This window comes from Arachis hypogaea, chromosome 12 (assembly GCF_003086295.3).
Source record: "Arachis hypogaea cultivar Tifrunner chromosome 12, arahy.Tifrunner.gnm2.J5K5, whole genome shotgun sequence".
NCBI lineage: Eukaryota > Viridiplantae > Streptophyta > Magnoliopsida > Fabales > Fabaceae > Arachis > Arachis hypogaea.
In genome coordinates, this window is record NC_092047.1 from 52,668,984 (window position 1) to 52,692,560 (window position 23,577).

At 31.6% G+C, this 23,577-nt stretch overlaps 1 pseudogene; it reads left to right on the forward strand.

Moving 5' to 3' along the window:
* The first annotated feature begins 5,457 nt into the window (after positions 1 to 5,457).
* LOC112730035 (glycosyltransferase-like KOBITO 1) lies at positions 5,458 to 12,440 on the forward strand (annotated as a pseudogene).
* The last annotated feature ends 11,137 nt before the right edge of the window (positions 12,441 to 23,577 follow it).

Below are 23,577 nucleotides of genomic sequence, written 5' to 3' on the forward strand. Positions count from 1 at the left end.
ATAACTAGGATAGAATTTCCAGTTCTCATACCTTGCCAAGAGTTTTTCTAGTTATTAATTTATTTTAATTGTTGCCAGTTTATTTTCATGTTCCCTATTTCAAAAACCAAAAAATATACCTTTTTCCATAACCAATAATAAATCATACCTCCCTGCAATTCCTTGAGAAGACGACCCGAGGTTTCAATACTTCGGTTATCAATTTTATTGGGTTTGCTTAAGTGACAAACAAGTTTTTGTACGAAAGGATTTCTTTGTTGGTTTAGAAACTATACTCACAACGCGATTATTTTTATAAAATTTCTTTACCGACATAAAGTCCGGTTCGTCAAGCAGCAACCCTAAAATCAGTCGTATCATTTTGCTCACGTCCACGAGATGCCCCTTGGGTCTTGTCCACACCGAACAATCGACATCAAGGTGATCAATCTTAATATCTCAAGTCTAGTGCTTCAAATATCCAAAAGTATGCTCATGAACATTTATGCTATATATGTCAACAATTTATACCATTTTAAAGCCCATAAAACCATATTTGATTTGAAACAAATTTTATTTCCAACCAGAATTTGAGGCTCTAGTTATGGACCGCTGAAGTTCATTAAAATCAAGTTTTCATTTAAAACCTCAAACCTCCATTTTTACCACAATAAGCTCAATACCAACATTCTATGCATACAAACAACACCACAACGTACCATATCACAGCAACACAGCCCCACCTCCTATCACAACCAATCATACCTCAATCTTAAATAATCTTATACATAAATTCCTTAATTATATCAACAAGATCATCAAGAATTCATCACATATACATATGCATTTGAATCACCTTATCAACCCTCTTCAAATCATCATTTAGCATTTCATGTCCATCACAAACATCAATTACCAAACCAATACTCAACCTATTTCAACAATTATTTTCAAGGTACTAAGCATTTAACAAAATCATACATTCACACCTATCCTATGGTCATCTAGCCTAAATTTTCACAAGACATTATATATTAAATGCGAGAAACCAAAATCATACCTTGGCCGATTTCCTCGTATAACCCAAGACAACCCACTTAGGCAAGCTTTCAAGCCTTCAACACCAAAATTCAGCAACCAAGACCCAAGCCAAGCTCCTAATTTAAACAATTATGCTCCAATTCTTATACATACACCACCTAATTCACATTACCACATTTATATACCAATTTTCAATATCCAAACACATATAAACAATGAGTTGACTAGGGCTGATGATCCTTACCTTGTCTGTGCCTCAATTTAGCAAAATCCCACTAATTCCTCAAGTCAATTTGATCCTAAAATATCAAATTAACCACAAATCTTAACACCCAAGACCATACCATTTTCGGATTTGAGAAGAGGAAATTGAAACTGAGAATGTGCTTTCCTTATCTTACAATGTATTAGAATTTGTAGAGCTCGTCACTGCAGACACATGGCCGCAAACGGTGTGACGATCGGAGCTCAGAGCGAGAAGATATGGGGATTTTAATGAAATACAAGGGTTTGTGAAAGTTGGGAATGTTCTTTCCCCTTGGCTGAGCTTCTGCGTTCTTTGCATGTAAGGGGAGGAGAATGAGCTGAAGCTCATTTAATTTAATGGGTTGGTTGGGTCCACGGGCCCGGTTTGGCCCGTTCAGCCCAATTTTAGGTCAAATTCTTTAAAATTAGTATTAAAATTCTTATTTTAATTAGCTTTACCTCATTAAACAATAAAATTTATATTTCTAATATTTTTTATTAAAAATTAATTTATTGATTAATTATTTGTCAATTTTACAGGGTTTACAATCATCAAGTCCTCCCAAGGTAAAATGACATCAGACAGTATCTTGTCGAAAGGGGTCGAAAGCCATTAGACATGGTTGGCATAAAAGACCTCTCCTAAAGGATCGAACTAGCTATCCATTGGTCTAGTGACATAAATCATGTTCTAGGTGTCTCAAGGAAATCATAACTATAAGTTTCAAGCCTTAAGAGAAAAAAAATTCTCCCTTTTTCTTCCATCACAATTTGGCTATGAGGCTAAATATGAATGAACAAAATGCATGAAGGCTAAATATAAATGTTATTACTAGTGAGTATTAAACTACAAATATGAAAAAATTGATACATAAGAGATAAATTATAAATATTATAAGAGAAACTCTTAAGAATGTATTAATAAAGTAAAAAATGAAGAAAAGATTGAAAGATATCAAAAGAGAAGGCTAAAGGATTGAAGAATACAAAAAAAAAAAAAAAAGCAAAAGAGTCATTATGAAAAATATAGGAATGCAAAGAATGCTCCCAAATGAAAAGAGAGCTAAGAAATAAAAGTGAGAAGAATGTAGAGCATAAATAGATAATTTAATAAAAAAATAATATAAAAGCGGGCAAAAATATATCTAGAAAAAATCTTGAAGTAAAAATATGAATATGAAAGGCTTAGAAGAAAAAATATAATTTTATAAAAAAGATTCTGGACAAAATGGTAAGTAAATGAAGTTAGAGGAAAATTATAACTTTGATAAAGTATAGGAATAAAATAAAAATTATGATAAAATATAGGCAAGAATATAATGTTAATAACAGATTGAAATTAGCATGATAATTTGAGAGACTAAAGGATATAATTGTTATTTAATTTATATAAAAGATTGAAGACAAAATTGTAATTAGAAACTACGGAGCATGAATGTCATTTCTAATAAAAAAAAAATAAGGACAAAATCAATAATTTTAGAACCAAAAAATATGAAGGTCATTTATAAAAGACTAAGGATAAAATAGTAATCTGAGGTAAAGAAAGACTGAATAGGAATATTCCTAAAAGAATGAGACATAATGAAGCAAAATGAAACAGAATGTGATTCAACGATAAATTTTTACAAATTCTCCCTTGTGTTGATATAAAGCAATGTGATTCAACAAACGATTTGAAAATATGAAATGTTGAATTCTTTTTTCCCTGCCATAGCTCATAAGGAGTATGTTTAAAGATTGATTTTATAAAGACTATTTTAAATATGCTACATTGTATTTAGGTAAACCATCTTCTAAAAACATAGTGCTTCTCCCTTCTTGCGAGCTTCTACTTTTTTTTTTTTTCTATAACCATATTTTGTTGAAGTATTTTAGGAATTGAGATTTTGAGAAATTTCATTTTTTTTTTACAGAATATTCCAAAATCTGAGTTTACAAATTTACTACTATTTTCTAATCTAATGGTTGATATTGTAAGTCCTTTTTTTATTTTGAGGTTTTTTAGAAATTTTAACAAATATTTTTTAAAATATCAACCTTAAAAACTAGAAGAAAAAAAAAAACACATGTAAATCTAGAATAGTAATTATAATACAAAGACATATCTTTCTAATACTTAGATTGACTAATGATACTATCATACCCGTTTATGAGAGTGTACAAGAAGCAAATTTAGTTGGAATTTAATTACTCCATTGGTTTTTATAGTTTTGCGAAATTTTTAATTAGGTCCTTATATTTTTTTTCTTTTAAGTGAGTCATTGCACCAATTATTTTTTTTAATTGAGTCCCTATACTTTTTTTTTCCTTTTATTTGAGTCCCTGCATCAATTTATTTGTTTTAGTTGGGTCCCTATACAATTAAACAAATTACTACTAAAAGGGATTTAATTGAAAAAACAATTTTGGTGGAGGGACTCAATTAAAAGAAAAAAAAGTATAAATACCTAATTGAAAATTTCACGAAATTATAGAGACGAACAGAATAATTAAACCAATTTGAAAAGAAGAGTGGGGTTAGTGGGAGGAAGAGGATAAGATAACAAAGAAGGAAGTGAGCTGAGTATCTCCCTTTCAAAAGTACTAGTGAAGAACAAACTAATATTTGTTCCTGTTTTATGTATTTGTATTGTATTCTTAAAACTATATTTTGTATTGCTGACCACAAAAAAAATGAGTGTTAATAAAACTAATTATAACAAATTGAAAACTAATTTAATAACCACAAAAGATAAAATATATCTGACAAAATTATCAAAACATTAATTATAGATTAATTTTTTTAAAAATACAATTAATGTCCATTCTCTTTCTGCTTCTTCTTCCTTCTTTAAAATTTTTCTACCTTCGTCACCGTTTTATCACTACCAAAATTACTCAAAAATTCTAAGTTCTCTTCTTTTCTAAACCCTAAGCCTTCGTAACTGTCTACCATCACCACCATAACTAACTTTAAAATTAGATATCTATGCACATGTCAAGGATAATAGAACATTATTGTTCTTCATTCAAAAAAGAAAATACAATCATCACATAAACCTAGATGTCAAAATATCACATAATAAACTTTCTCAAATCCTATTAGAAACTAGAAAAAACTCAGACAAGAAAAATCCAAATAAAGAAAAATAGGTGCCGATTTATTACCTTAAAGAAACAAATAAAAATTTCTAAAAATTAATGGTCATAGTTTCGACCAAGCAAGACATAAAAGAAAAAGGAATTTGGAACTGAGCTCACCTTAAACCCAAGTTCACAACACTACCCCAATTTTAATTCCACGGCAAAACATATTTCTTTTGTTTCTCCCACCTCTGCCATCTCGTCCTCTCCCACCCTTACACCCAACCACGACCACCACAAGAGTTTTCCACTTTGTTCATCCCCTCAACTAGCTGGTTCTGTTACATTGTAGGTCCTGGTGAATCTGTAATGGCTCTTTTAGAAGATTAACATTTTTATTCAAAAAATGAAAACTAATATATCTAGATTTTTATTAGTGTCTTAGATATGATAATTTTCATGGTTTTGATTCAACGTAATTTTACATCTAAAAATTTTAGGATTTGTTTAGGTTGGGTGATGATGGATATGGTGGGGATAGTGGTATCACCACAAGAAAAAAGGCTTATGATCATGCCTTTTTTTGCTACGCTTTAAAAGCGTGGCCAAAAATGATCTATGGCCACGCTTTTATGAGAGAGCGATTGAATAGAGATTTGGCTACGTTTTTTTTTTGTTATGCTTTAAAAACGTGGCAAAAAGAGTCAATCGCCACATTTTTATGAAGGTAGCGATTGATGCGAGATTTGGCCACGTTTGTTTGTACCACGCTTAAAAAATGTAGTCATAAAAAGAAACTGGCATGCTTTTAAAGCGTGGCAACAGAATTTTATTATTGTGGAGTTTATAAAGCGTAGCCATTTCCTACAAGCTTTTTGGCACGCTTCAAGAGGGTGGCCAAAAGGTTCCCAAAAAAAAATTTAAAAAGCTCGTACACTCTTCTGAGTTATAACTTCAAATTAAAAAAGCTCCTTCGTCGTTCAAAGAAAGACCCGTAAGCCCTGCCCTAACTCCTCCTTCAAAAGCCCCAACGCGACGACGACACTCCGTTCTTCATTGTGCCTCGCCCTCACCGCGACGACGACACTCAGACGACAGTTCGTGAAGAACGTCGCTGTGCTGGCAATGCCTCCGCCGGCAATCCCTCTTCCCGCACCCCTAACCTCCTTCTGCAGTGACTCTCTCTGGCGGTGACTCTCTCTGCTCACTTGCCGTCGCAAACCCGCCGTGGATGCTCCCTTTGCCGCCACTCCCTTTCGTGGCTGCAGATTCCTACCTTCCGCGCCGCTCCCTTCCTACTTCCTGCTTCCTGCTTCTTGCTTCTTTGTTAGTCCTCTTCTTATTCCTTTCTTTTATTTCTTTTCCTATTTCACCTGGTCACTTAGCAAATCTGATGGCTACATTGTGACGAAGCCCGGGACGACGAAGACCAGTGTTGAGGGTGTTTTTGCTGCCGCCGATGTTCAGGACAAGAAGTATAGGCTAGCTATTACTGCCGCTGGCTCCGGTAATTTTCTCTTACTGCCTCACTGTATCTTCATTTTGGTTATTTTAAATTGGTTTCTGTGACGGTAGTGACTATAGGTTCATTTGAGCTATCGTGTCCTATGTTAGTTTCTTTATTTACATATTTAGAATATAGGCTTTTGGCTTGAGGAAATGAAAAAATAAAAGAGGAGAAAACTTTCTTCAAACATACCCTTGTTCAACAAATTGTGTGGTGTAGTGTGGTGCGTTTAGTTCAATTTTTTTGTAATAATTTTGAAAATTTGTCTAGGTAGTTTGCTGAGTTTAGTATAACAGGTGTTATGAACATGGTGTCTTTGTCTTGAATTATTGGATTATTATTACTGGATTTGGATACCAATTCTTACCGATTGCCACTGTTTGTGCTTTTAATATTGAGTTTTGCGAATTGGTGCATTTGGTTTGCTTGGTTTTATGCTATTTGTTATTATTTATGTTAATGCACGCCCAGTGCTCTCTGATATGCCTCTTTGATATTTTGAAATCTAAATTTCATGCTTACTTATGTATTATGTTGTTTAGGTTAATACTTCTGTATTTGAAATAGAATTCTGGTTTTGAGAGTTGAAGTTTAATTTTATTTTTATTTTGAAAGGGATTAATCATGAATCAACGTTTTGTTTCTTTTTGGTCGAGTTTGTATTAATGATTTAAAAAAAATTACCAACACAAAATGACATGATAAAAATGTATTTCTACAAAATTTCAGTTGTCACATCTAGTCAAATACTAATTTAAGTTGGTTCTTCAGAGAGAATAATTTTAAACAAATTAAAAGCAAGGTTGACTTGAGTTTATTAGATTTGTATGATCTTAACTGATATAATAGAAGAATAAGAGTCCCACCACAAATCTTGCATATGAATTGATTTCAATTTTCACATTATATGTGCTTAGCGTTGAGAACAAGACACTGGAGACTATCTAAACTTGGGTTTTCCCCTTTCTTTAGCACAAATAAATTATGATCTGAATCTTAGCATTTTAGTAATTACTTAAAGTACATTAATTTAATTTTCCATTTTTTTTATCATTAGATGCTGAAAATTATGGTGATTAAAATATAATGGATGCGGTGTACTGGATTCAAATAGAATTTATGTGTATAGGATTAAAATAAAATTGTGGTAATTACATAAAGATAACAATGTCTATTTTTCACTTATTTTTTATTTTTATTTTTATCAGAGAATTACTTACAGTTAGAATGCCATACTGATAGAATGTCATACTGATAAATGTGCTAATGTGCTAATGTGTTTTGGGGTGCAGAAATCACTAATTTTCATCAGTGAAGGCAGAGAAATCACTAAGTTTTCTTCTATTGCATTTTGTGAGGAAAGGCTTTGAATGTTCATGCTGCTTCAGACTTTACTATTGGTGGATCTAGGGGGCAACTACTTCCCATGGTTGTTGGCAATGTCATGTGCTTTTTAACTTAATTCATACTTTTCTTTAAAGCAATTAAGGTAATTTTGTTAACCTATTACCAGAACTGTCACTTTTCAGTTAGTTTTGATGTTTATAAATTATGTTGATGTAACATTATTTTGTAAATTGTTGGATGATGATGTCTCTTTTGAACTGTGATTCTCAGCATGCTGTTCATCTTGCCCATTTAAGAGTGAACATAGCCATTTAAAGTTAAAAAAAAAAAGTAAATTAAATACTTAAAATATAAAATTACTATAAAATTTAGTTGTAAAATTTTTAAATTTAGTATAAATTTTATAAAATTAATTAATTTATTTAAAATTATAATATCAGAAAATTTTAAAGATTAAATTAAAATTTTAGCTGTGGATATGATTTATACACGCTGAAGATTGTTGCTGTCGTTGTTTGATGGAATTAATGCATGTTTGAGAATTATGACTATTTTTAATTTTTCATTTAAAGCTAAGATTATAAAGTGGTTATTAGTGTAATCTTGGTGTAATTGGGTACAGTGCTCGAGGATCGGAATTGTCTTATGGTGACAATTGCCGGTAAAATGCAAATTAAAGCCCCACTTTGTTATTAAATAATAATAATTCATAATTAATGGTTTATTGGTACTGATACAGTGGGTTGCATGAGAACAGTGAATAGAGAAGTATTAAGAAAACATAAGATCTGATGGGCCCTTAACCTCATTTTCTGAGATGGCATAAATTTAATACAAAATTTTGGAAAAATTTAGTTGTTTTTTCTAAAAAATATCTGTAAACTTATCATAAATTTGTTCAGAAATATACTTGTTTAGTTAGTTAATATTTTATTTTTAAGTATAAAAACATTTAATTATATACTATTATATTAATAAAAAATTATTATTTTTATTTGATTATCTTATTTCATCAGGGTGTCAAGGTTGTATATAGAACAAAGGAGCTGGAAGAGCAATAAGTAAAGAGGTTTTTACCAATTTCTTAACAACTCTTATCTGTTGAGTTTATTTCTTTTAGTTTACAAATTGTAAATTGTTCTTGAAATTTTCAATTTCTGAGAGACCCTAAATCTTCAGCTTCTGAGATAGTTTTGTTATTATTATTCTTTACATCGTTGGTTGCATCAGCCAAATTTGGAATGAGACATGGCTAGCAGGTTGCTTTTATAAACCATGCAATTACGAACTTTTTGTGAAGCAATCCCTCAATATGGAGATGGCTATTGTCATGACAAGGGTATGGTTTTGCAGCACACACTGTTTAATAAAAGTTGTTATCATTTGGTGTCTACTTTAGATAATTAACACAATATTTTCCACGTTTAAACATCAGGATGCTGGTATGGAGTAGATTCTTCACCTTGATATGGATGAATTAATACACCTAGCGGGTGCTTGAGAGTATTCTTTGAGTCAGTTGCTTTTTGAGGTTCCAAGAAATGTAGACATGGTCATATTTCCCAACTATGTGAGTAGAATTTGCTGGTTCATGCTTCCTTCATGGAACTGGTAAGAACTTCAGTGGTGTAATAATGCTTGTGTCTATGGTTTTTAGGAGAGCAGTGTTGAGCGAGATGATATTAGGCTTCGTTTGGTTACTGTGTTCAGAACATATAGACACATACACAACTATACCAAAAGACATAGACACAGATAGACATAAATTTTTTTTAACGTGTTTGGCATCAGTGTACAAGACACAACAATTTAATTCAAATATCTATTTTATCCTTATTAATTATCTACCATCATCTTCTACCAACATTAACGCTGCCGCCACCATAGCTTTCTACCACCACCACTACTGCCACCTGCAATTTTTTTACTTCATCGCAAAATACTATCTTCAACTTTCATTTATTCATCAGTTCAGCAATTCAATTTTCTCATTAAAAAAAATGAAACAGGTTGAAATAAATAAATAAATAAACGAAAATGAGAAGACAGATCTCAAGAATGATCGACTACTATTTTGGGCTTTCTTGGTTTTTTTTTGCCGTTCTTAATGAAATTGATTCAAGTAATAGTGGAGATGAACAGATCTGGGCAACACCTGATGAATGTAGATGAATAAATATGACTGAAGATGATGACTCATGGTGGTGATAGGTGCAACTGTGTGAAGAGAGAAAGAGAGAAGAGGATGAAAAAGAAAGAAGGGGTGTCAATGGTGGCGGTCCGTGACAGCGGTATGGAGGGACACAACAATGGAAGGAGAAGCAGAGTGATGTGTGTAGTGATGCGAAGAGAGAAAGAGAGAAGGAGATGAGAAAGAGAGGAGAGGCAATGGCTATGGCGGTGGTGTGGAGGAGAGACATAGCCATGGAAGAAGGAGGATGGAGGAAGGAACGTGGAGGTTGGAAGGATTTTGGGGTTAGAAACACAGAATATAAAAGATAATAAGAGAGAAAAAAGGGGATTAGGGTTAGATTAATTAGGGACATAGTTGGAGTTTTAAAAAAAAAGAAGGGATAAAAATGTAAAATTTTGTGTCTTATAAGTTGTGTCTCAATGTCTCAGCTCAATGGAGAGACACTAAAAATATGTATTTTGTGTATACTTGTGTACCACCGTGTCCATCATAAATTTGTGTCTCAACAAACAAACGGTGGACATGTGCCACCGTGTCCATGTCTTTAGTGTCCAGAAACACCAACCAAACGCACGCTTAAAGAACCTTTTAGTGAGGTGAGTTGCTGAAGCTGTACATAGTCCTTTGCTAGAAGTTTCTGTTCTACTTATTACTTAACAAAGAACCCTTTGGAGTACCCGAGTTTGTAGAATCAGTGAATAACAAAAGGAATTTTGACTTTTAGAATGATGAAGATCTATTTTTCTATTTGGTTTTATTTTTAAGGCTTAGTAGAGGGAAAAGAATCACTTAATTTAGTTAGAGAAGATAGTCGTAAAATAGCTCTCGTCTTTTATAAACAGCAGAAGAGAAGTTAGTGGGGAGGGCGTGAGTGAGGGACGATTCTCTTATAGGAGAGAGAGTTGAGAAGTATATGAGAGAGGTGAAGGGAATTAAAAGAGGGAAGGAAGAATTTAGACTGGGCAGGACCTTAGGAGAGTGGTAGCTTCTCTAATGCTACCTTGTTCCCTACTTTTTCTGTGTTTCATTCTTCCATTAATAGACTCCCAGAGACTGGAATGGTATCACCCTGATGCCTTCCATAGTTCCACCTCCTCTATTCTTTCTTCATGCTCACTTCAACTCTCTCCTTTATACTTCTGCTCTTTACACTTTCTGTCTTTATTCTGGTGCGTATGCCTAGTCTTAATATCTGTGGTACGAAGCTATTACATCTTACTATACACAGTACTGGTATACTGTATAGGTTCCACATACCCCTTTCCACTTTCACACTCACGAACACCCTGAACTTTTAGCATAGCTAACAATCACCTGTAATAGTCATAACTTAAAGAAACAATGAACCTTGTAGCCATTACTGGACAACAATTATTGACCAGAATTAAAAGGCATAGATTGATTTCAACAGTTCAACCAATTATTCTGCAATGGAATGAATTTTAAATTACTGAATTTGTAATCCTTAAATTTTAATTGAGCAGTACTTTGTAAAGAGGAAACCGACAAATCATGTATTGGTTTCCTTATAAATGCAGTTGCATGTTTTGGCATTGATACTTCTATCTCCTTCATTTTCTCCTGATCTATTGATTCAGGTATCAATGTTTAAGAAGAATTATGACCATCTTCCAAAAGATACATACTTTGGCAATTACAAAGATTCTGTATGTGGGAATCCAAACTACTTTCTGACTTACGAAAATGGTAAATCAGCTGCCCGTATACAAGATCATCTTCGTCCAAAAATGGTGCACACAGATGGCATAACTACATGAAATCCCCAAAGTATGTTCTGTTGATTCTTTATATTTATGTCTCCCCTTGATGTTTTTTCACTTATGAGTTCCATGATGTTCTCCTGAATTATGCTAGTGAGATCAAGTTAGAGGAGGCTGCTGTTTTGCATTACACATATGCTAAATTCTCAGACCTCACTTCGAGACGTGATCACTGTGATTGCAAACCTACCAAAGAAGATGTAAAAAGATGCTTCATGTTGGAATTTGACAGATCTGTGAGTTCATGAACTCTTTTTCCACCTTATTCTTTTACTTTCTTTTCTGTCCACTTAGCCATTTGGTTGAATATTGGAAAAAAAATGGATTTGTCTTACCCGTGCAGTATATAATTAGATTACTATAGTTTGAACTTAAAGGTTGACCAATCGTCACAGATTCTAGTTGCTAAAAAATAGGGAAAAAGGGTTTGGGCGTGGTGGGGACTGCTTTCCCAACTCATGAGTGTTCATTATAGTGTTCATTATTTCCACTATAGTAAGTACAATTACTCTCTGCTGCTACAAGGACAATAACACAGCCATGGCTGCTTCAGTTTCAATCATAGGAGCTGTCAAAGAAACTCCAGTATGATACTTTTACCTTACTTTGTTACTTTCAATTAATTCTATTCACTCAATTTATCACTTCTAGTTTTAAACTATGTATAAGATTAGGATAGTAATTGGATTGGATCCAATGTGAATTAGTAATCAGTTATAAATACCAAATTAGAAACATAATGATCATGTGAACTATGGATACATATCATTAATTTGCGAGTTATCAATATATCTAGATGCGGTTCATGATTTCTTGTATAGTCAAAAAAATTTGATTAGAGTTTTGAATAGAGTAGTAACTCTTAAATAACAAGAGAATAATGTAATTTTACATTGCATGTGAGTTTGAATGGTTTTGGAACTGTGTCTTCATCAGTTCCCAGTTCATCAGCTTTCTTTGGAAGCAGCTTGAAGAAGGTTACATCAAGAATCCTCAGCAGCAGCAAGGTTTCCTCCGGAAGCTTCAAGATTTTGGCGATCGATGAGGACAAGCAGATAGATAAGGACAGATGAAAAGGGTTGGTCTATGATATCTCAGATGACCAGCAAGACATCACAAGAGGGAAGGGTATTTTGTAGTTTTTAATGTGTATTTTGTACTTTTTAAAGGATGTAGATAATGTAATAGTTGTTGGAATTATAATACATGTATTACAAATTTATGGGTAGTTGTTATCACTTTGATTTTTTGTTAGTGCTTGTCATGTGATCAACCACTATATTTGGTGTACAAGTTTATGAAGGTTTTATATTGTTAATAGTAATTAAAATTGTTATGAAGGTTTTATATGTCTAAATTTTACATTATGTATGAATTTTGTTAGATTTTATTATGAAGATTAAAAAAAAACAATTGAATTTGAACAAACTTATAGCCACGCTTTAAAAGGGTAGCTATTCCGTACAGCAGCCATTTTTCGTCACGTTTTAAAGTGTAGCTATATCTTTAGCTATTGGCACGCTTTTAAAGCGTAGCCATATCTCTCACGACTTTGCCACACCTTAAAAGCGTAGTCGTATCTCTCGCTATTGTCACGTTTTAAAAGCGTAGCCGAATCTAGCTATTGGCACGCTTTAAAAGCGTAGCCATATCCTCTCGCATACGGCCACGCTTAAAAGCATGGCAATAGATAAAAGCGTTGCGACAAAAAAAAACGTGGTCATTGGTAACTAAAAGCATGGCCATAGAGCAACCGGCACGCTAGCAGATGCGACCCTTTCAAAAGTGTAACACCCTATCCCCTCTAAAAAACTAAAAACACTAAACGACGAGGGGAAAGTAAAATCTAACAACTCAATTTGTGAAGATAATCTTCTATGCTCCTGTAGCTCGGCATTAAACCTTCGTACCTATAGCTGGGAGAGATGGAGATAGGGGATAAGAACTGGGGAGTTCTTAGTAGGGTTGGGGTAGTTAGTTAAGTTCGTTTTATTATGTTCTAAGTAAATAACAACAGTCAACAAAGTACAATCTAACTCAACAATTACAGAACATAGAATCCAATAACAAGCACACACAATAATAGAAAACACAATCACAAACAAATATGCCCAAAAAAGGATGATGCATCTCTAGTCCTATCGCAGGCCGTGAGCTCATGTGTCGGTTGCCTATCCGCTCCCGACATTACCCAGACACGAGTCCCAGATATGGCTTTCTAGATGCATACAGTGTGCATATAAGTCTTACGGCCAGGCCGCATACAGTGTGACTTTTAAATGTATTGTAATATGCTTACATTTGAAAAATAATTCTCAGTGTGTGGGCGTCCCCACTATACATTTGGCGCTAAGCCGCTAAGGCCGAAACAAGGTCGCATCTGCTCTCCTGTGGCAGACAATCTTTTAAACTTTGTCTTTATCTTTGTCCTCTACTCTCCTGTGACAGAGATCAGCTCTCCTGTGGCAGATATCCCTTTAGTTAATATATTCTTTTCTTTTCTATGCTCTGTTCTCTTGTGGCAGAGATTCGTAGGTTCTTTTAATCTTTGTTCTCTGCTCTCCTGTGGCAGAAATTCTTTAATATTTTTCTTTCCTTTTCTTTTCTTTCTTCTTCTTTTCTTCCATATCACCCCATAATATAATTTATCTTCCCATTATTCCCTCGTCTTTCCCTAAGTGTCTTATGAAAAATAATTATAAAGTACTTTAAATGAGTTCGCATTCTCTAAAACTTTTAAAATCATTCTGTTTGCTCTTCTATGACTTATAATAATATTAATAATATCTTTACTAGATAATATTCTAAATAAAATAATAATAACAATAATATAAATAAGTTATTTTAAATAGTAAATAAATATATATATATATATATATATATATATATATATATATATATCTTTTCTTAAAACTTAGTTTATAAAATCTTATTTTTAATTTTTTATTAATTAATTTTTAAACCACGAACTTTTTAATATTCTATTTTTAACCTTAATATTTTATAAAATTATATTTGAATCCTCACTTATTTTCATATTTATATAAAATTAACCCTGACTTTTTATAAAATACCCATTTTACCCGCCATACTCTATTTATTACCCAAAATATCTGAAAAATTATATAATTACAAATTGTACCTCAATTTTTATATAGAAATACAATGTTATCCTTCAAAAATAAATTTTAAATATTAATCTTTCTCTTATACCAAACCGAAACCTTTAGCCCTTCCTTTCAAAATATTACTTGTATTTTAATCCGTTATCGAATCTTTCGGTTATCGGTTTTTCTCAACTTTTACTTTAATCTTTCAACCACCAAATCTCATCAATTTTCTCAAAATACCACATCACAACAGTCCCAAAACTATTAAAACAACTACAGCTAAGCTATTCCTCATAGCCAAACCAACAAATCACAAGCAACAACAATAATTCAACATAAACTCATTCAAATTCAAACAATAATTAACAAAATCAACATTCACTTATCAAATTCATATTTAATTATTATAAAGTTACCAAACCCTACCTCCGTACGAAATCAAAATACTCGAAGCTCCAGAGAAGCTTTTCGATCGAGCTGCTGAAGAAGAAAATGTCAAAAATCGTCTGTGCCTCCTAGAACTCCAATTGGCCGAACTCAAGAGAAAGAGGAGCTATCTCACCATCAACTTCTAATAAACAAAAATAACGCCAAGACATAGAAAAGGAAGATACTAACACTTTTATCGAATTAGATTTTTTATTAAAGTTACAGATCTCAAAAAATCAAACTCAGAAACTCTGAGGTACTATGGAATCTCACACGGCTTTTTCTCTCTTTTTCCTTTCTTTTGGTTCCGTTGAGAATAAGAGATGATGATGGTGTTTAAGAAATAAGGGATATGTGTCATTGGTGTTTTATAAATATAAGGAAACGTGGCATTGGTTTACATATATATACATGCATAAGTTTCATTTTCTTTTCTTCTTTTTATCTTTTTTTAAAATATCTCATTATAACAAAAATAATTTAAAAATTCTAATAGATTTTAAACTCAAAGTATCATAAAATTTAATTTAATTTAATTATTTTTTAAAAAAATAATTTTTTAAATAAAATAATAAATCTTGAATAATTCATTATTTAATTTTTTTTAAAAACTCGGATTATTATAAAAAGCATGTCAGTTACTCAAAAAACGTGGCGAAAAACTATCGTTATGTTTTTTCTTATTTTTTGCCATACTTTAAAAGCGTAATAAAATCTTAGTTTTTTTTGTAGTGTATTAATGATGATAATGGGGTGATTGTTAGAAAATTTTAGAAGAGGAAGAGATAAAAGAAAAGAAAAGAGGAAAGGAAAAAGGATTAAGGATATTAATGGTATTTTTAAATAAAATAATCCGTAGTAACGTTTTATTAGTTTTGTCAAATAAATTTTATCTTGTGAGTATTAAATTAGTTTCAGTATGTTATGGTTAATTTCATCAATGTCCGTATCTTGGATCGATAAAAATGGTGAACTTCTCTATTCTTGATATAAAATATTGTAGTGCGTAGTTAGTTATTTTAGTATTTTTCGTAAAATATCGTAGTAGTTAGTTATTTTAGTATTTTTTATTAGAAAAATAGCATTTAAATATAAAGATCCTTATAATAAATATACCTATTAAAGTAACGTAAATTGTGATTTTAAAAATTTGTTAAACAATTTCTAGTCAGTATTTAGGTTAAATAATTTGTAATTTTAGTTTAAAAAGTGAGTTAACAACCGAACTAGAATAAAAGATTGGGGTCTCATAAATAGAAAATGACAAAAGTAAAAATTAAAAAGATATAGGATGTTTGATACAAAGGTCCAATTACAACAAATCATGAGCATATTTAAAATAGTTTTTTCATTATATAATTGGTTTTTGTTAATCTTGTCTTAAGAATATATTTTAAGGGACATTTTAAGAATATCATAAAAAAATATTTTATTAAGTTATTGATAATATTATTTTTTATTTTTAATATATTAAATGCGTAAACATTTAAAAGATATTATTATTATTATTATTATTATTATTATTATTATATAAAATAGCTAAATCTTATATATAATTTATCATGGTTGGACTATTTTAGTAAGTTCTCGACATCTTTTGGTTATTTTTTTGTTTTATTATTTTTAGGTCCTTTTTTAGCGATCTCGTAATACGTCTTTAGAAAGTTTGTAATACTTTAAAAGACTCATGATTAAAAACAACATGTAGAATTAAAAGAGTGTGAAGGTGTGTATCATATTATCCTTCAACCTTACATCTTAAGAAAGGCAAGCTATATATATATATATATTGACAACCGATGTCTAACACCAAACAAGTAGAAAATGACATCAAATCTGGAATAGTTTTTTTCATTTTACAACATGATGAATATATAATATAAACAATGAATAGAATAACTATAAATACTTGAAGAATCTACTTAAAATGAGTATCATCTGAAAAAGACTAGTCAATAAACCCTTAATGAGCTAGACACCTGATCAATTGCCACCAGAAATCTGATCACAATACTTTTCACAAGCTGGGCCACATACTTCAATCATAGCTCCCCTCTCTTGCAAGCATACAGGCATGCATTGTTTGGCACAATCTGATAAAGTTTCCGCATAATTAAAACATACAATAGCTAACACCATGCATATTAGCATTGCAACTACGTATTTCTTTAAGACCAACATTATTGAAAATCTTTTGCTTTTAGAGTTTGTAGTCTTCTGGTAATAGGATAATGAATTAATTAATTTTCTTCTTATATTTATATGCGTTGAAAAGTCAATTAAATATATTCTGAACCATTATTTTATAAAAGTAGATGATGCTGCTCCTCCTCCTGTTTTCAAGCGGTGGGGAGAGAAACATGGTAATAGCTTACAATTTTTAGTTTAATTACTGATTTTGGAAGTATATGATATTTTTAGTTGTGTTAGGAGCCACATTTAAAAGAAAGTAAAACCATGTTTTAGTAATTATTAAAAACTATATAAGTATAAATGTATTTGTCCTAATTGTTGTATTATATTTTTTCCATATTATAATAAATTTTTGTTAATTAAATTTTGTGTTCATAAAAGAAATTTAATCTTTTCTAAAGTTTAAGTTTACAAAATAATAATAAAAAAGTTTTGAAAGCCATTTTGATTTTTAAAAGATTCTATTTTTGACAAAATAAGTTCAAAATAAATTAACACAAAAATAAAAAGATGATAGATAGATATACTATTTACATTACAAAACACTCATTTTTTTTTATTAATAACTGTTCATACCTGACCTAGAAATAAAATCAGACCCAATAAGAATAAAAAGGTACAGCAAAAAAGGAGAACTTCCTCTACCACTTATCCGACCTCTTTAACAGGTCGAATACAACAAGAGAGGTTAGCTTTCACCACAAGAAAAAAAGGTTTTAGCGACAAACTTTTAGTGGCAATAATATTATTGCTACAATTTATTTTCTTAAAACAATTTTTTAGCGATAATTGTACATTTGTCATTAATACTATACCTTATAATAACCATTTAAACTATTGCCACTAAAAAAAATACGAAATTTTAAAAATAACAAGGATTTGGCTATGGTGGTGAAAGTATAAAATGGTCTTTAAAGGATACTTTAATTTGATTCCAAATGTGTAGCTGTTGTTTAATCGTACAGGTTAGTTTTTGTATTTATATTCTTATCCAAAACTTATAATAATTGTAAAGGCCCCAATCATGAATGAAAGAATTTTTATTTGGATACAAGTAGAGAGGGGTTAAGTTTCTGAGCTTTCTGTAATTTGGGCCTTTAATGGACATATGTATAAAGAACTAATATTTTAAACTAATATTGGACACCACTTCCAAAAAATTGTAATGTTACTACTTAATAGCAAGGTTCTGAAAACCGAATCGGTCATCGATCTAGTTACTAGTTTATTGGTTCATAGGTTCAACCGTGGTTGAATCAAAAAAATTGTTTTGTAATAAAATAATAAATAAAATATAAATAAACACACTAAAACATAATTATTATCTAATATAAACTTTAAAATATCATCCAAATTAAAAGTACTACATAAATCAGAATGTTGTAATCTCATTCAAATACAAACTCAAAAGTCAAATAACAAAAATAACTAACCAAACATAAAATGCCAACATCCAAGTTTGTCATCAATCATCAAAATTCACCATAACTTACTGCAGATTTGCTTCGTTGATATCATCAACTACTTGGACCAGAAAAATCAAGTGATACAGCATAACATGTACTACTACCACCACTACCACCACCACCACTTTCATCTAAATCAACATTAATATCATCTATAAATATACATAGATATAATTTTTATTGTGCAAATACGACTACTCCTACTCTACTAGCAACAACATATAACTTGTGAGCAAAAAAGAAAAAGAGATGAAAATATCTATTATCACTGAGGTCCTTCTCAAAACCGTTTATTATTAGTACTAAACTCATCAACGAAGCCCCTTTTGATCTTACTACTTTTCATTCCCTGTATTGTAAGCAAACCCACCACCATCATTATTATCATCATGTAATACATCATCGCTTGTCATTATTAATTAATTGCCTCTAAATCAAGCTTCTTTCTAATACCTCTATATATAAATAAATCCCTCACTTATCTAAACCCTTGTGGCTTGCGAGACTTGTTTGTGGATATGCCGAACAGAACAACCAGAGGAGATCAAAAGCCATGCAAAGATTCATGTGTTTTCTTTCTTCTTTTTTATTTTTTCTATCATGTGAATTTTATGTTTGTGGAATAAAGTGTGTTAGATTTCAAGCTTGTGATTTATCCATGCTTACATCATTATAGCTTCATCAAGATGTACCACCACTCTTGCAATGAAATGAAAAGCCTTGTCATGAATGCCAAGAATGAAATGAATTGAGTTATTTAGTAGAGAAACTCTATTCCTTTGTTTTTGTAACATGTGTCTAAGAGTGAAAAAAATGTATAACTATGTTATATGAGTGGTTTATATGAATGATATTGATATTGAAGATAATTAACTCATGAAAGTGTGTTTTTCATGATTAACTCATTCTGTGCTTATTAATAAACTTTAAACTATAAATCAATCTAAAGCAATCCAAACATACACTTTTAAGAAAGATGTTAGTATACATCTTACCGTATTTAGTAAAAATAATATGAAACGAAATTGGACTATGGAAAATAAGAAAAATTCTTTCATGAGTAAGGGAGTGGAGAGGAATACTAACATTTAATTTGATTGATCAATAATTAATATGATGAGGAAGTCTTAGGCATGTGGCAAAGATAACAATGAGAACAAGAACAACAATAGTAAGAATAAGCTAAGGAAGGGATTATGGTCACCTAAAGAAGATGAAAAGCTCATGAAGTACATGATGAATAATGGACAAGGTTGTTGGAGTGAAGAGGCTAGGAATGCTAGGTTGCAAAGGTGTGGCAATTATTAATTAATTATATAACAATTAATCAAAATTATTCAACAGCAAGGTTTAGCAATTAGCACCCAACAACTAATCAATGCTTCAACAATTAATCATGCTTCAAGTCTTCAACAGTAAGATTTAGAACAATTAATCAATGCTTCAACTATTATTATTACAAAGAACAAAAATTATACCTAGGGTTAGAAGCTAGAAGCCTGAAAAAATGTAGAGATGGCGGGACAATGGCTGGCAAGAGGCAAGACAGTGGCTGATGGGTGAAAAGGGGAAACAGACCTAGCACCGGCGGGAAGACACTGTGCGACGGAAAGTAGCGTTGGTGGTGGTTCCGATTTTCGAGCTCACTGCGAGATGGAAGTTGCGCCAGAAGCTCCAACTGTTGTACTACTGCTTCGCATTCTGCTTCTGCGTTCTGCTTCTGCGTGTTGGACAGTAGAGGTTGAGAGGGGTGCTTGCAAATGTTAGGCATTAGGGTTCACAAGTCACAACCAAGCTTCAATGCACCGTTTTTGAATTTTCATTTTTGACCCATTTCAAAAACTGGCCGGTTCGTGGTTTGTTTCGACCGACCGGTTCGACGGTCTAATGTCAATTTTTGAATTTGGTAGTTTTTGCTTCTGACCAAATTGTGTTTGGCATCAGTTCATGATTCAGCCAGTTCGACTGGCTAGTTCGAACCGGTTTCAGAACCTTGCTTAATAGTTTATGAAAAAAAACTCATAAAGCAAATTGTAAACAAGAAAGAAAAAACTCACAAGCAAAGTGTCTACTATAATAATAATAATAATAATAATAATAATAATAATAATAATAATAATAATAATAATAATAATAATAATAACATATAATCCTTGATTATATACATTGTTTCATCAAAGCATTAGTTTCAGCCAAAATATATAACAATTATATAACTAAGGTATTTCAGTAATTAAATTTAATTAAATTGGTCTAATAGTTTAGCTGCGTTTGATTTTGAAAATAGGATAAAACAAGACATTAAGAACAAGACACAAAAGACAGAGACACGAAACTTAGTATTGTTGTATTTTAATCGGTGATAAACTAGCACAATTTATAAAAGTCTAAATTATTATCATTTTTCCATTTAAACAATTTGGGAATAAAACTATAATAATAAAAAATATAATTATAAAAAATTAACAAAAATAATAAAAAAATAAAAAATAAGTTGTGTCTCTTGTTAGTCTCTCTGTGTCCTCCTGTCAGAGTGGACACGAAATACACTAATTCAGTGTCTCTAGACACAATATTTCTATTCATATCTCATCTGCCAAATATGATTTTGTGTCTTTGTGTCCCTATTTCAGTGTCATGTGCCTGTAGATAAACGCAACATTAAAAATTGATAAAAAAAATTTAGTTGATTAGACTTGATTACAAAAATTATTTGTTCACCTGATATTTTTTATAAAATAAATTTAAATATTTTTAGTTTTAAATATATTAAAAATTTAAATTTTGGACTATATTTACTTAATTCATAGAATTTTACGAATAATAATTAGATGGGTTAAGTATGATTTCGGTTCCCAACGTAGAGGCTAAAAATTTATTTCGTCCCCGGCCTATTTTTCGCTACAAAATGGTCTCAAAGGTTTCAGTTTGTTTTAAAATCATCCTTTTTACTAATTTTATTTTTTATTACCAAATTATCCCTCATTAAAAAAATTATAAAATAAAATAAATATAAAATAAATAAAAAAGGAAAGGAAGAGATACAGAGAATTGGGGGGGGGGGGAGAAAGAAAGGGAAGGGGGCGCGAGAAACGGGAGGGGGGAGGGGGAGGGAAGGGAAGAAGGGGGAAGGGAAGCCGCAACGCCACACCGCCATACTGCCGCACCACCGCACCACCGCACCGCCGCACCGCTGCCTGTGATCCCGCCACTGCTCGCCTTCGCTGTCGCCCTCGTCTCGCTGCACCTCCTCCTCACCGCTCGCACTGCTACCCGCTTCCTTGCCACTGCTCCATGACCCTCATCGCCCGCCGCCGCTTCTTCTTCTTCTTCTTCTTCTTCTTCTTCTTCTTCTTCTTCTTCTTCTTCTTCTTCCATTCTGCTTTTTCTTTGATTATGTTGTTGATTTTTATTATTGTTGTTTCTGGTTGCTTCTGCTTCTGATTGATTATATTGTTTCATGATTATTGTTGTTGTTGTTGTTTTGTTTCTGTTTCTGCTCCTGCTTCTTCTATTTCTACTTGATTCCATTGTTGTTTCATTGGTGATTCATTGTTCTTGTTGTTGTTGTTGTCCTGCTGCTGCTTCTGTTTGATTAATAACTATTGTTGCTTCGGGTTTTGTTTCTTCTTGTGCTTCTGCTGGTGCTTCTGCATGATTTTGGGGAAGAAAGGATAGGGGTATTTTGGTCCGAAGGACGATTTTAAAACAAACTGAAACCTTGGAGACTATTTTGTAGCGAAAAAAAGGCCGGGGACGAAATAAATTTTCGGCCTCTACGTTAGGGACCAAAATCATATTTAACCCTAATTAGATCAATTAAATAATAATACTATATTTTTATTATTTGTATTACTCATGATATATGTAGTTACTAAAATTTGTGTTTATTATTTGTATTACTCATAACATATGTAGTTACTAAATTTTAGAGTTTACAATTTAGAATTTAAACGTTTATGATTTATGTATTTAAAAAAAGTTTACACGAATATACATTTTTAGTTGATGAATTCGAACTAATTTATTTTTATATTTTTGTAACATAGAATAAATGCAAGAATAATAAATAATTTATACCACAATAGCAGGAAAATTATACATGCCAACTTATACCAAGCAGCTGCACACCAGCTCGATGTAATAACGACGGACTGTCCCTTCATAAATGTGGAGAATCGACCTCGTCAGACCATTCTCTACGGCATAGGGCAACTCCGATATCTTATAGTCATCATTAATTACCACACCAAGTGGATCAAAGCCGAATCATTGGCCACAATCACAGCCAAACAATGTCAAAAATTCCTTTGGAAGTAAGTCATAACTCGATTCGGAATACCTGAGATCACAATTTTTGATAACGAGACCCAATTTGCAGACAATATCCTTGTCTATTTTACTAGTTAGGAATGCGTAATTGTACTATTATACTGGTATAAATTTTACTTAAGCTCTACTTGAAGGATTACCATGTGTTCATAACACGCAGTAGAAAAAAAAATAATCCTAAAGATCTATTCTGTGCTTAAACTTTATTCGAATAGTATATAGATTAGATTTAGATACCTTTGGATGCTCTAGTAAAAGCTTTATTTTTCGATTGTACGAAGACTCTATGCGTATCTACACCGAGACCAACCTTTGCTGTCTACTCCTTGACCAATGGATATCTGATCTGAATTGAGAAACCTCTTGCAACTCTTTGCACTCCATAGAATTCTTCTCCAAGAATTAGGCTCATATACGTTTATGTGTGTAGAAGTAAAGGAATAAAACCCTTGTGTTGGTTTCTACTATTTCCACTCTATTTTTTGCAAACATAAATATATAATAGCAATATCTCAATATGAACCATTAGAAATTCTCAAAGTGAGTCAATTCAATGGCCATATCTCTATATGCATCATCTATATATATATATATATATATATATATATATATATAATTTAATAAATGAGATCTATTAATCTTCATCCAATGAAGACCATTATATATATATATTGATCTTTCCGTATTATAATGTCCTTTTTAATAATCCTATGACCAAGAACAATTTAGATTAAATTATAAAAGATTCATCTCTCAATATTATGATCACTATCATAATAATAAGTCTCTAAATTTAATCAAGAACCTTATTATATTAATATTTTAATATAATAATAACAACAAATTATTTGACACATGATTGAATGGATTATGGTCATACTAGTTA